Below are 14,226 nucleotides of genomic sequence, written 5' to 3'. Positions count from 1 at the left end.
ATTTCCCATCCCTTTCTCAAACTTGTGCTGTGTTTGCTTTATTGGCCGTTCGTTTTTTTTTTTCTAATTGAGTCAAGTCCTCTTGTTTGGGACCATCCCATATTTGGGTTTGGTTGGTTGAGCAAATAGGGATATTCATATGTTTGGCACCAAAATGAGCGTGCGGACGGTCCGGCCCCAGTCCACAGTCCGGACAGTCCGCGCCTGTGGGCCGGACGGTCCGCGCGTGCGTAGAACAGATTAGGGTTCCGAGTTTTGTGCTACGGTTGTTAGCTAGATTCGTGGAATTAGCTCGGAAATCAGTTGTGTAAAGGGTCCAACCTCCCTCCTCTATAAATAGAGAGGTATACGACCGATTTGATAGAATCAATCGAATCAAAACACTTCGATTTCACATTTATTTTCTAGGAGTAGCTCTAGTCTAGTTCTAGTTTAGCCTTCCGATCCCTAAATTTTTCGCCTCTCTTCGACTCTACGTGGATTAGAGGAGTCTAGGTCGGTCTGCCCGAGCCTAGACAACTCCTAGGATCTCTTCTCCACGACGGGGTCCCTCCCGGCAGCGAGATTCAGGCGCCGTCGGCGATCTTCCGCTGCCCCTGCGCACGCGCGGACCGTCCGGCCGTCAGGCAGGAAACCCTAGCCCCTGCGCCATGTCGGGGACCGTCCGGCCCCTGGCCGCGGACCGTCCGCGCCTGACCAGAGAGCACCGCCACGGTTCTTGTTGAGTGTTTGGCGCTCCAAAAATACGTCAACATACTTTTTGGCGACTCCACTGGGGACAACACATCTAGACCTATCAAATCGGCCCTCAATGGCCAGTTCAAGGGATAGTTCTGAAGTCTCCCCAGCAACATTATAGAGCGGACTTGGGAAACCTTGCCGGCCGACGAACAGCTCCAGTTCGAGGAGCACAAGGAGCAGATGATCCAGAAGGCAAAAGCAAAGTTCTTGGCCAACTTCAAAGTGGACAGGAACAACAAGGTCGTCCGACATCGGGCGACGGATTCGGCTTTGCTCCGGCCCACACCAGATATCCCCAATGTAAGTAATACTAACGAGCTACAATCTTTTAGGAATTATGTAGATGAACAGCGTGAACAAATGCAAAATATCATAGGGGGTATGCAAAACGATTATAGGAGACTAGTACGTGCATTTGATGAATCTAATATCGCAAATTTTCCTTCGCACGAGGTTGAGTTAGGGGGTAACACGCGTAATACATCGGCTACAGGTTGTCACGACCAGTCACAACCCCTTTATGGAATGTCGATGGACATGTACCCTGAGCAACCACAAATCGGCAGTAAATCAGCCGATCTGCACATGTCCGGACCGTCCGCCCGTGATCGCGGACCGTCCGGGCCAGCCACAGTCAGGCCCATTTTTAATGAGTTACCCAGACATGCACCCGAGCCACCACATATGACACAGAATCTGAACTACCCAGTCGGAAGGTCCGCATACAACGACGGACGGTCCACATATAATCACGGACGGTCCGAGCCAATGTCCGGACAGTCTGCACATGACCTTTTTGAGGAGGATTGTTACCTGAATCCTCACCCGTCCCAGCAACACTTCCCATCACACTATGCAATGCATCAGCCCATTAATTCAAGATCAAGAGCCCAAGAAAGCTTTCCGGCCCCACCTAGAAGGCTGGAAAGGAACGATCAAACCTATGAACCATATAGGGCAAGTGGCAATGCACCACATAACCAGTCGGGGGGAAGACAACACGCTAATTTTCAGCCAACCCCACCTATGTTTGACCAGAGAGCCGGTGGTCTTGCAATGGCTGCCATTGATATTGTAAGGGAGGAAATAGCTGAGGTGTTCCGAGATAAGCTCGGAGTAAGCATGGTCCCTGGGGGGCAATCATATCGGAAACCTTATGACAGCCGATTTGATCACCACCCATACCCACAGGGAACCAGGATACCTGAATTCGCAAAGTTTTCGGGTGACCAAGGAAAAAACACGCGCGAACACATAGGCCAGTTTTTAGCACAGTTAGGGGAATTGGCCGACACAGAAGCATTTCGCGTGCGTTTATTTTCATTATCTTTAACAGGAACCACGTTTGCATGGTACGCCACTTTACCTCTTAATTCTATTTTGTCATGGGGGGATTTAGAACAAAAATTTCATGACCACTTTTTCTCTAGAGACTATGAGTTAGATTTGGTAGATTTAGTGTCCTTGCGACAAGCGAAAGATGAATCGGTTAATGATTACATCCGGAGATTCCGAGAAACAAGAAATTGATGCTTTCAAATCCATTTAGCAGAAAAACAGCTAGCAGGATTAGCCTTTAATGGTCTGCGAAACTATTTAAAAGAAAGATTAGAAAGCATCCAATTTTTCACACTAGCACATTTACACCAGAGAGCTTTGGCCTGTGAAAGCCGAAGCAAAGAAACTGCCAAAACCATTCGTCACAATGTCCATATAGTAGAATGCGACCAAAGTAGCTCGGACGACGAATCAACAGAAGTTTATACTGCTGAAATGGTTTGGCCTAAGCAGGCCAAATCTTCGGCTTGTTCCTCCTTGCAGCCGGTTCAGAAGAAACGGCAAGAGGAAGTTAAGTTTACATTTAATGTTGGTAAATGTGATAAAATATTTGTTGAATTACTTAAAAATGGCAACATAAAAAATAAATCACACTGTTCCATGCGCCGACGAGCTAAAATGTCGGGCATACTGCAAGTGGCATAACTCATTTTCTCATGCCACTAATGATTGTAATGTATTCCGTCGACAGATTCAATCGGCCATTAACGAGGGACGATTGAAATTTCAGGAAATGCAGGTGGATACAGAGCCCTTTCCAATGAACATGATCGACTTTGAGGGCAAGAAAGTCCTGGTTCGGCCAAACACAACCGATAAAGGCAAAGGCGAGGAGATAGTCATCGGCAATGCAAGAGAGGCCGATGAGAATCATAAAATTTCTTGCAGAAATGTGGTGGCAGAGAAGACTCCCGATGGAGGGGAAACTCTTAAGGTGACCATCACGACCTCCGACGCTAGAAGGCAGGCATGGACCAAGGAGCAGGAACACGTGCTGCACATCCCGGACGGTCCGACACACAGGTGCGGACGGTCCGGGACCACGCTGGACGGTCCGGAGAATTCAAGCGGACAATCTGGCCCCACTCAAGACTCGCAACGGCCACATACCTTCAAACCACGACGACCAGAGATAGGTACGTGGAAAACAAATACATTCAAGGCAGCTGGTCGGTTGGTCAAAACCGGCCTGACTTTCGATCAATTATTGTCTAAATACGTGAAAAAGAAGGCCGGCCCCAGTGACCGGCCAGCAAAGCGACCCCGCTCACCTGTTCATGAGCAACGTCAGGTAAGGCCGATTGGATCACCTCACCAATCGGAAGAAATGAAAGGTCATAATGTGCAATTGAGACCTAACATACCTGCATGGACACCTCCACCTCCATATCCACCTATGCCATATCCATACACATACATGCCTCCACCATATGTTCCAAATCAAATGTGGGGCATGCCACCATATTCGTTTGGGATGCCATAGTACCCCGCTTGGGGGGCACCCCAAACATCCGTATTCAACAGGTTGGCACCACCAGCACAAGACCGATTGAGCGCCGCTCAATCCGGTCACCAGGCACAGACCCAACAAGATTGCCGGACTACTCGGCCTCCAAGGCCGACCAATCCGGCAGGGGGGCATATGCCTGTAGCAACTAAAAGAACAACAAAAAAGGACATCATCAAAGTAGGTACTGCAGATGTTGTCATACAGGAAGATAATAAAGGGCCGATGATTTTTGGTGAATCGGCCAACACAACCAAAAAAGAAGATACGGCTACCATCAAAATAGCCGACCCAAAATACTCCATGCCTCGATGGTGCCCAGCGGGATTGACACGGTCCCAAAAAGCGGAAATTGCAGCGCCTAAGAGCAAAGGAGAGCCAGGAGAAGGAGGTAGAAAAGATATTCAATGACACACGTCCACAATACCCACCACCACAAAAGAAATGGAGACCAAAGGCCGTTGAAGAAAAACAAACGGCCACGAAAATAGAAAATAAAACAACGCTTGTACAGCACCCTGCAGGTACGACAGATAGCTTGGCCAGCAAGGCCGGACAATCTGCACCAGGCGCGGACCATCCGCCCTTGGAGTCTGGATCGTCCGCACCACACCAGGAAGCCTCCAACGACATACCAACATCAATGGAAGAAGACGACCTACTAGGAGAAGACCTGGTCGACTACGAGGCTTCTCCAGAGTGCCCAGGTATGGATGTAAATGTTATTACATTTTCCGCCGATTGTACTATTATCGACGACGATGAACCTGTTGTTGCCCAGTTTGATTTTGGTCCTAAAGAAGCCGCCTTTACTAAACCAAAGGAATCGGTAAATCATTTAAAGCCGCTCTTCGTGTGCGGTCACATTGATGGGATACCGATTGCTAAAATGTTGGTAGATGGAGGGGCGACTGTAAATCTAATGTCTTACTCATTATACAAAAAATTAGGTAAACAAGATGATGAACTTGTCAAGGCCAACATGACCCTCAGCGGTGTTGGAACTGATAGTTTGATCAAAGCCAGGGGAGTCACGTTCGTTGAATTAACCATCGGGACTAAGACCCTTGCTGCTGCATTCTTCGTCGCTAATGTAGAAGGGAATAATCCTAGGTAGAGATTGGATCATGCCAATCAATATATACCTTCTACATTACATCAAATGTTAATACAATGGGTAGGCGATGATGTAGAACAAGTACATGCTGATGTATCGGCCTGTATCGTTGTGGCTGATGCCCATGTACTTTGGACTTATGAGACTGCTACATGTCTCACAGGAGTAGATTTTTCTGATTATCAGTTCATAAGTATAGATAAGAAGGGTTTCATTCCTATAATGCTAGAGCCGATGGAGAATCGGCTAAATCCTAAATAAAGTTTAAATGATGAGTACACACAAAGTTCATGAGTCTTTGGTCACGGACAGTTTGACTTTTAAGGCCGGATGGTCTAGTCTTTCACAAAACAGTTCGGACTTTAAGACCGAACATCTACCGCAGCGTAAAGACAGTGTTACGGATGATCCGGTCCCCGACACCGGAAAGCCCACCATCACACAAAGATCATCTGATTCCTGTGTGGGGGACATGATAGAGGAATTCAGAGATCTTGATAAACTAGGACAGGGGTTTACATCAGCTGATCCTTTAGAGGAGATTGACATAGGAGATGGTAAAACTCCAAGGCCGACTTTTGCAAACAAGACCCTGGAGACCGATCCTAGAAATGAGATGATCGGTCTATTGAAGGAATATTCAGATTGCTTTGCTTGGGATTATACTGAGATGCCTGGATTAAGCCGAGAGATCGTAGAGCATCGGCTGCCTATTAAGTCCGGTTTCAGACCTTTCAAGTAGAAAGCTAGAACATTTCGTCCAGACCTTCTCCCACGGATCAAGGACGAAATCCACCGGCTGCTAGAAGCTGATTTTATTAGACCTTGCAGATACACAGAATGGGTATCCAATATTGTGTCGATGGAGAAGAAGGAGTCAGGTAAGCTTAGAGTATGCCATGCCCATAGCCGACACATTAATCAATAATGCATCAGGAAATAGAATTATTAGCTTTCTTGACGGTAATGCCGGATATAACCAGATCTTCATGGCCGAAGAGGATGCGTCTAAAACGGCCTTTATATGTTCAGGCTTCATCGGTTTATTTGAATGGGTTGTCATGACATTTGGTCTTAAAAATGTTGGTGCTACTTATCAAAGGGCTACGAATTTGATTTTCCATGAGTTGTTAGGAAACACTGTGAAAGTCTACATTGATGATATTGTAGTCAAATCGGCTGAGTTTAGTTCTCATATAGCTGATTTGCGCAAAGCCTTTGATAAAATGCGTCGGTATGGTTTGAAAATGAACCCACGTAAATGTGCTTTTGGGGTGTCGGCTGATAAGTTTTTAGGATTTATCATCCATGAACATGGCATAGAGATAGACCCTGACCGAATTAAGTCTATTCGGAATGTGGGACCTCCGACCTGTAAGGTCGAAGTGCAGAAGTTTCTCGGCAAGATGAATTATTTACGAAGGTTTATTTCTAACCTAGCTAGGAAGATTGATGCCTTCATCCCTATCCTTCGGCTTAAGAATGATGACGAATTCGCTTGGGGGGCAGAGCAGCAGGAAGCATTTGATCTCATTAAAAAATACTTGTCTTCGGCTCCCGTATTAAAAGCACCACGAGCAGGAGTACCATTCTGATTATACATTGCAGCTGAAGATAAGGTCATTGGGGCTGTTCTGACACAAGAAACTGAAGGAAAGGAGCATGTGGTGACATATCTAAGTCGGAGGTTGGTGGATGCTGAAACGAGGTACACTTTTATTGAGAAGTTATGCTTATGCTTGTTTTATGCATGCACCAAGTGTAGATGTTATTTACTGTCTAGTCATTGCACTGTTTCTGGTCAAGCCGCTGTAATTAAATACATGTTGAATAACCCAATTATGAGTGGTAGAATTGGTAAGTGGGCTTATGCACTCATAGAATATGACTTGGCCTATGAACCATTGAAATCTATGAGAGGCCAGGTCGTAGCAGATTTTATTGTAGAACATCGGATTAATGATACTTATAAACTAGACATGTCATACCTCACTATTACTCCTTGGACTTTATATTTTGATGGATCGGTTTGGAATGAAGGGCAAGGGATTGGCATTGTGCTTGTTTCACCAAGTAATGTCTCCTTCGACTTCTCTAGCCGATTGAAAACTTATTGCACTAACAATCAAGCCGAATATGAAGCCCTTTTATTCAGCTTGGAACTTTTAAATTGTATGGGAGTAAAACATGTGAAGGCATTTGGTGATTCTCAGTTGGTCGTCCAACAGGTGTTAGAAGAATATCAATGTTTTGATGGTACTCTAAATAGTTACCTTGAAAAATATTGGAGCATAATCCATTCTTTTGATGAATTCAGTATTCGGCATATCTCTAGGGTTGAGAATTATAGAGCTAACAATTTGGCACAAGATGCATCAGGTTATCGGGTAAAGTGAGGGAAATTTCACAATGCTGAAAATCTGATAACCAGTGCAGGGCCAAATCCCCAGGTCGTTGTCCGTCCGCGTGAAGATGCCGGACCGTCCGGGGTTACCAGGAAAGTTCTCCTAATCGATTCAGCTGATAATGAAGCCGATGCAAGTGATTGGAGGACGCCCATAACTAATTATTTACGAAATCCCAATGTCAGGACAGATAAGAACATTCGGCGTACAACTTTCAAGTATGTTTTGATGAGTGATGAACTCTACCGCCGAACAGTCAACGACGTCCTGCTTAAGTGCTTGGGCCCAAATGATGCTATATTAGCCATGGCCGAAGTACATGAAGGAATTTGTGGTACCCATCAATCGGCTCCAAAGATGAAATGGCTGTTGCGAAGGTCTGGTTTTTATTGGCCTAATATGATAGCTGATTGTTTCAAGTACTACAAGGGTTGCCAAGTGTGTCAAAAATTTGGCGACCTACAGTTGATCCCTGCAGTCAAATTACATCCTATCATCAAGCCTTGGCCATTCAGAGGATGGGGATTAGACTTTATTGGGAAAATTCATCCTTCATCATCAAAGGGGCATCGGTTCGTGTTAGTTGCCACTGACTACTTTACCAAATGGACTGAAGCCGTTGCTCTGAAGAACATGACACACAAGGAGGTAATTGAGTTCATAACTGAGAATATTATTCATAGATTCGATATTCCCCAGACCTTGACCACAGATCAGGGGACTTCTTTTATGTCAAAGGAGGTACGTGAATTTGCTGAATTATATAGAATTAAGTTGCTTAATTCATCTCCATATTATGCTCAGGCCAATGGACAGGCCGAGTCTAGTTGTAGGACATTGATTAACTTGATAAAAAAGAAGATATCTGATAATCCTAAGCACTGGCATAAGATTTTGTCCGAAGCCTTATGGGCTCACAGAATATCTAAACATAGTGCTACTAAAGTGTCTCCTTTTGAGCTTGTCTATGGGCAGGAAGCAGTGTTGCCTGTGGAAATAAGTCTGAATGTTGTCAGGTTCACCAGACAAAATGATCTAACTCTCACTGATTATTACAATTCAATGATGGATAATATTGATGAGGTGACCGAAAAGAGGGTGATAGCTTTGGGAGCAACAGAAAAGGACAAGATCATGGTAGCCAAGGCCTACAACAAGAAGGTCAAAGCAAAGTCATTTCAAGTAGGGGACCTGGTGTGGAAGACCATCCTGCCTCTAAGGAATAAAGACCGGAAGTTTGTAAAATGGTCGCCAAGCTGGGAGGGTCCTTATAAAGTAAAACAGGTAATGTCTGGTAACGCCTATTTACTACAAACATTACAAGGCAAGGATTTAACCAAAGCTTTGAATGGGCGTTTCCTCAAGCAGTACCATCCTAGTATGTGGCAAGATGCCTAAGAAAACCGATGTAATCACATCGAGTTAGTTGCTTTTGTTTTGCTCAGCTCCACCAAAAGGCAGGGGCATTTGTTTGGCACCAAAATGAGCGTGCGGACGGTCCGGCCCTGAGGCCGGACAGTCCGCGGTCCGGAAAGTCCGCGCCTATGGGCCGGACGGTCTGCGCGTGCGCAGAACAGATTAGGATTCTGAGTTTTGTGACGGTTGTTAGCTAGATTCGCGGAATTAGCTCGGAAATCAGTTGTGTAAAGGGTCCAGCCCCCTCCTCTATAAATAGAGAGGTATACGACCGATTTGATAGAATCAATCGAATCAAAACACTTCTATTTCGCATTTATTTCCTAGGAGTAGTTCTAGTCTAGTTCTAGTTTAGCCTTCCGATCCCCAAATTATTTGCCTCTCTTCAACTCTACGTGGATTAGAGGAGTCTAGGTCGGCCTGCCCGAGCCTAAACAACTCCTATGATCTCTCCTCCTCGACGGGGTCCCTCCCGGGAGCGAGATCCAGGCGCCGTCGGCGATCTTTCGCGGCCCCTGCGCACGCGCGGACCGTTCGGCCCCAGGGCGCGGACCATCCGACAGTCAGGCAGGAAACCCTAGCCCCTGCGCCAGGTCGCGGACCGTCCGGCCCCTGGCCGCGGACCGTCCGCGCCTGACCAGAGAGCACCGCCACGGTTCTTGTTGAGTGTTTGGCTGTAACTCCCCGGGGTCCACCAACACCCCGGAATGCTACTAAACAACACTTCTGACATCTATATATAAAATTTCGGCAGCATCCCCCTTGAAAAATTTCATAAATGAGGGGGCAACAGTGTATAAACATATATCATGACAAAAACATACTAAGTATTATTAATCGGCTAGCAAAGAGAAGTTAAACATACGACATGAAGTGAATTAACTAGTGCGCACGACTAGTTAAAAAAACAAACTTCCTTTGACAATAAGTTTCTAATTAAATCATGGCTGCGCCTGGGCAGCGTTATTGTGAGAGTGAAAGTGGACGTGCTGCTACTCCCCTCATTCCCAACATGTATCAAGTACCTGCATTGAGTAATGCAAGAGTGAGATGACACATCTCAGCAAGTAAAATAATATCAAACTGTTTAACCACATAAGAACATTGTTTTACCACCACTTGATTCCACAACCTTCTTATTACGAAGGTGTAGCACGTATACAACATACAACACACCTAGTCACCACACCTTGCAGGTAGAAACCACAATAGTAACATAGTAATGTCACACTTCATATATACCTCATGAGTGCAAATGTCTGCAAATGCAAGGATGACTTCTGCCTTCATACCTCTAAGGATATGAAGCCGCATCGTACCCCTCCTCGGGCAACGTACGATGCTAAAAATGTACCGGTACGGTCGGACCATAAGATCACGACATAACTTCAAAATGCAAGATGGATGATGCGATGAGCATGTCATGCCTACAACACTTCATATAACGTGATTCAAAAAAATACTTCAACTTCATCCAAGATGGGAATCAACCACATATATCATTACCAAATTTTGATCATCCACAATATTAGACAATTGAGAATTAATACTTCCAAACAAATAAACTTCATCATAGAATTCAATGATTAACATAATTAAAACTTATGCATACTCAATGTCAGGGAATAGGATGCAACCCAAACGGTAGCAACCACCACTGTATTTACTTGCCTTTACCGGAAGTTCGGGCAAATCACTAAGTACGATCCGGAAGTCCACCACCTGTTTTTGACACACAACTTAGTGCACCAATTTCACATAATCAGGCTCATAAACGACGCCGCACCTACGCACAAATTCAAACCCCGCCGCGGGTTACATCTCTCCCCACACCCACCAAACTGCAGCGGCGCTGCTTAATAATTTCATAACTTTAAAATTATGATAGCGGTGGTAACAAAAAAAAACTCCAGAGGCATCTACATGAAATTCCCCACAAGTTTTGTATACAATTTATAATTAAATTCCAACATCTAATTAGCCCAAAACAGTCCACAAGATGAACCCTGTAATTTGTTTTTTGTCTTTTGGACAGCGACATACCCGGATTCAAACAGCGATATCTTTTAAAATATAATTCCAAATCAAGCGCATAAGTACTTATTGGAAAGATAAGACAAAGCCCTACATGATTATCATACTGGTTAACACTAATTACCCACGAAAAATTCCCAGAAACTGCTAATACTACTGCTGTTCACCCACCTGAAAAATCTGTTTTTTGGACAGCAACATAACCGGATTCAAACAACTATATCTCCTAAATTATAACTCCAAATCGAGCGCATAAGTACTCGTTGGAAAGGTATGACAAAGATCTACATGATTCTCCCACTGATCCCTACTAATTGCCCACGAAAAATTCCCAGAAATCCCTAGAACTACTGCTGTTCGTCCACCCACTAAATTTCTGGACAGCACCTCTACCAAATCGCATAGGTAAACATGTAACCAATTGGATTGCAGCACAAATACAACAAAATGATCACGAAAATCACCTTGGGTTCCTCCTTTCCTCCTTCTTTTCTTTCTTCTTCCTCCCTCCAAACTCCCATGGAAGACTCGCACCTACACGATGGACACCAAGCGGGGAGGCTCCACCTTGGAGAGGAAGAGGTGGGGGGGGCTAGGGTTGAGGGGTGGCGCTGCAATCACTTGGGGAAGAAGGAGAGGGATTGGGGCGGCTGCAAGAGTGGAAGAGAGAGGGGAGGGGCGACCAAAGGGGTGGGGGAGTGAGAGGGAGGGGGCGGCTAGGGTTAAGGGGGGGAACTAATGGGCTCCCCACCGCCGGATCGAGATCCACGGCCCAAACTCGCTCTCACGTCTGCTCCTTACCCCAGCGCACAAATCCAACAAGTATTCTACTGTTTTATTGGTGAATGCTTCCTAAAAAACTCCAACCCCAACTACACAAATCACGAAAGAAAAGGGAAAAATACATTTAACTTCTTTTGAGAAAATTGGGTATCACACTCTACCCCCCTTAAAAAGAATTCGACCTCGAATTCTGACGCTTCTATCGGAACGACAAGGAAATATCAATGAATCAACAAAACTCACACATAAAGAAAGGTTTGGGTACTTCTGCCGCATCAGCTCCTCAAGCTCCTAGGATTCTAAGATACGCAGCAGACGACACTCTAGAGTCTGGTCTTGCTACACAGGAATCGGCTCTAGCTCGATTTGATGGTCTGGATTCCGCAAATACTTCCTCAACATAAAGACATGGAATACATGGTGTACTCTGATCATAGACTCCGACAATTGTAGGTGCTAAGCCAAGCTGCCAACTCGGGCTAAGATAGTAAACGGTCCTATATAACTCGGACAAAGCTTTCCTGACACCAAATCAACATTGACACATGCAAGTACTTCAATGAATATATATATATGAATGCAATACATACTGTGCTCAAATAGCCTAAACCAAACCTATCCAAACAAGAGTAACTTCAAAAGATCAATTTAATGCTTGCATATTTCTAGACAGCAGCACAACGGTTATTTGTTTTCCTCATAACTCACAAAATATGCATCCAATAGAAGTAAACTAGGACTTTATACCCTTGGTATTATCATCACCACAAGATTTGACACTTAGAAAGGCCAAACAATGCGAAACGTAAATTTTGTCCAGACTTGAACAGAATTCAACTACTCACTTCAAAAATCCATAATTGGAGTCTCAGTCATCCCATTCAGGCGCTCCTAGACTTTTTAGAAGGCCAGTAAAATTGTCTATATTTCATTTATAAACCTATCAGGTTAATTCAATGCATATCAAGATCAAAAGACATAAGAAAGGCTTTGCTGTCCAAATTTGGATAGATTCAAAGATTCCAATTAAAATAGATGTAGCTTAACTTATAGGTCACCAAAAAGGTTGATTCAAAATTTGTTGGAAAGCTTAAGGAAAGTACTACCACTTCTTTATAATTTATAAGAACTGATTCGAAGTTTAACTTGGGCAAACAAGGTCAGTTTCGAAATCTGTACAGAATCTGGACAGATTCCAAGACTAGACTTGAGAAAATCATAACTCCCAAACTACTAGACCTATGGTCATGAAATTTTACACAAGTAAGATGAAGAAGTTGGCTACAACTTTTTATATACAACACCTCTACCGAAAACATGGTGTAATTCATTGAACTAGCGGCATAACCAAAACTGGTCATGTAGTCCCAAACAACAAGCAATAGATTTATTCAGGTTCTATACTCTTCTAAGATTAAGCGTTCATCGAAGGACTAATAACTTTAGGTTCTTCATTACGAGACACTTAGAGCCAACATAAGGGTAGAAGCAATATGCTTACTTTTTAAATCATTTTAAGCCTGATCTCACATCATGCAAGCAAGAATCAATTTAAGTATACTATGCCTGCCCATATATCCATCCAATAACTCAGACAATCTGCATCTCCACCTAGACTTCACACGATGTAACTATTTCGTACTTACGCAAACACGCCAAGACCAGAAAACATGGCTTCACAACAATACGTACTGGCCTATTCAAATATCCCTCGCTATCTCTCTATTTCAGCCCACGCTCCACATATACAATAACAAGATAACTATCACAACCACTACATCTATTCCCTCCCACCATACAACATAATTAACATGGATTGCGAAAGAGCTCACCATAACTAAACCAAACTCCCAAAGAAATATCCCTAAATAGAAAATTGACAATCAACAGCACAAATGCTCATTCTGTCTCTACCTCTTTCACTATAAAAACAATGATAACAAAGAAATATTGTAAAATCATCTAAACTTCATGACCTACAACTTTTGTATTCAAAGGATAAACAAAGTTATTTTTTTATCTCCATTTTTTTAATTTGACTTGTAAGGTGACATACATGATCTGCTACCAGAACCTGACCGAACATGACCCATAAATTCAAAACCTCATAACTCTCTGCATCTAACAAAATTTTACAAATATAAACTCATTGAAAAGATTATAACATTACCTAAAACTTTTATTATAATGAGTGTCTCAGAATTGGTTTCCAAACCGATAAAACAATGCAACTGCTTTGTTGCAAAACTGATAGGTTAGAAACAATGGACAACTAAAATTCAAAATATTATAACTCCTGTTGTACTCAACTTAAAACTACAATGAACACGCGTGGGAAAAGTTTGGAAATTGTCCATGACTTTTGCAATAAAGTTCCACCCAAATTTATCTTTATAGCCCTCAACTCTGCATGACCTACAGCTAAACTCAGCCTGAGATACTGCACATCAGAGATTCGACTTATATCCGGACAACCACCTCTCCCAATCTATTTAACAGACAATTACAAGTAAATACCCATTAAAAGGTACTAAGAAAACTAAAAGTTTTTCTTAAAGAGAATTCCCAAATTTGGGCTCTGAAACTTTCAAAACGCGGTCGATTTATTAGTGGTTTTTAACGACACCTAAAGTTCAGACACAACGGTGCAACAACTTCAGAGTAGCCTAACTCCAATTATATGCAATGAAAATTACAAACCAATACTCTTCGGGAAGATCATGAAATTACTAAAACTTTCATAATCTAACAAAACCCAAAATTTACCGTATTCAATGTCTATACTTCCGTACAAAATTAAGGCTGCTATAGGAAACCCATAACTCTCAAATGTTTAGACCAAACTGGGTGATTGAGCATCCTATGCAAAGATGAAGAAACCTACT

The sequence above is a fragment of the Zea mays genome, chromosome 2, assembly GCF_902167145.1.
Source record: "Zea mays cultivar B73 chromosome 2, Zm-B73-REFERENCE-NAM-5.0, whole genome shotgun sequence".
Classification (NCBI taxonomy): domain Eukaryota; kingdom Viridiplantae; phylum Streptophyta; class Magnoliopsida; order Poales; family Poaceae; genus Zea; species Zea mays.
The sequence above is the reverse complement of the archived record's forward strand: the minus strand, read 5'-3'. Positions refer to the sequence as shown.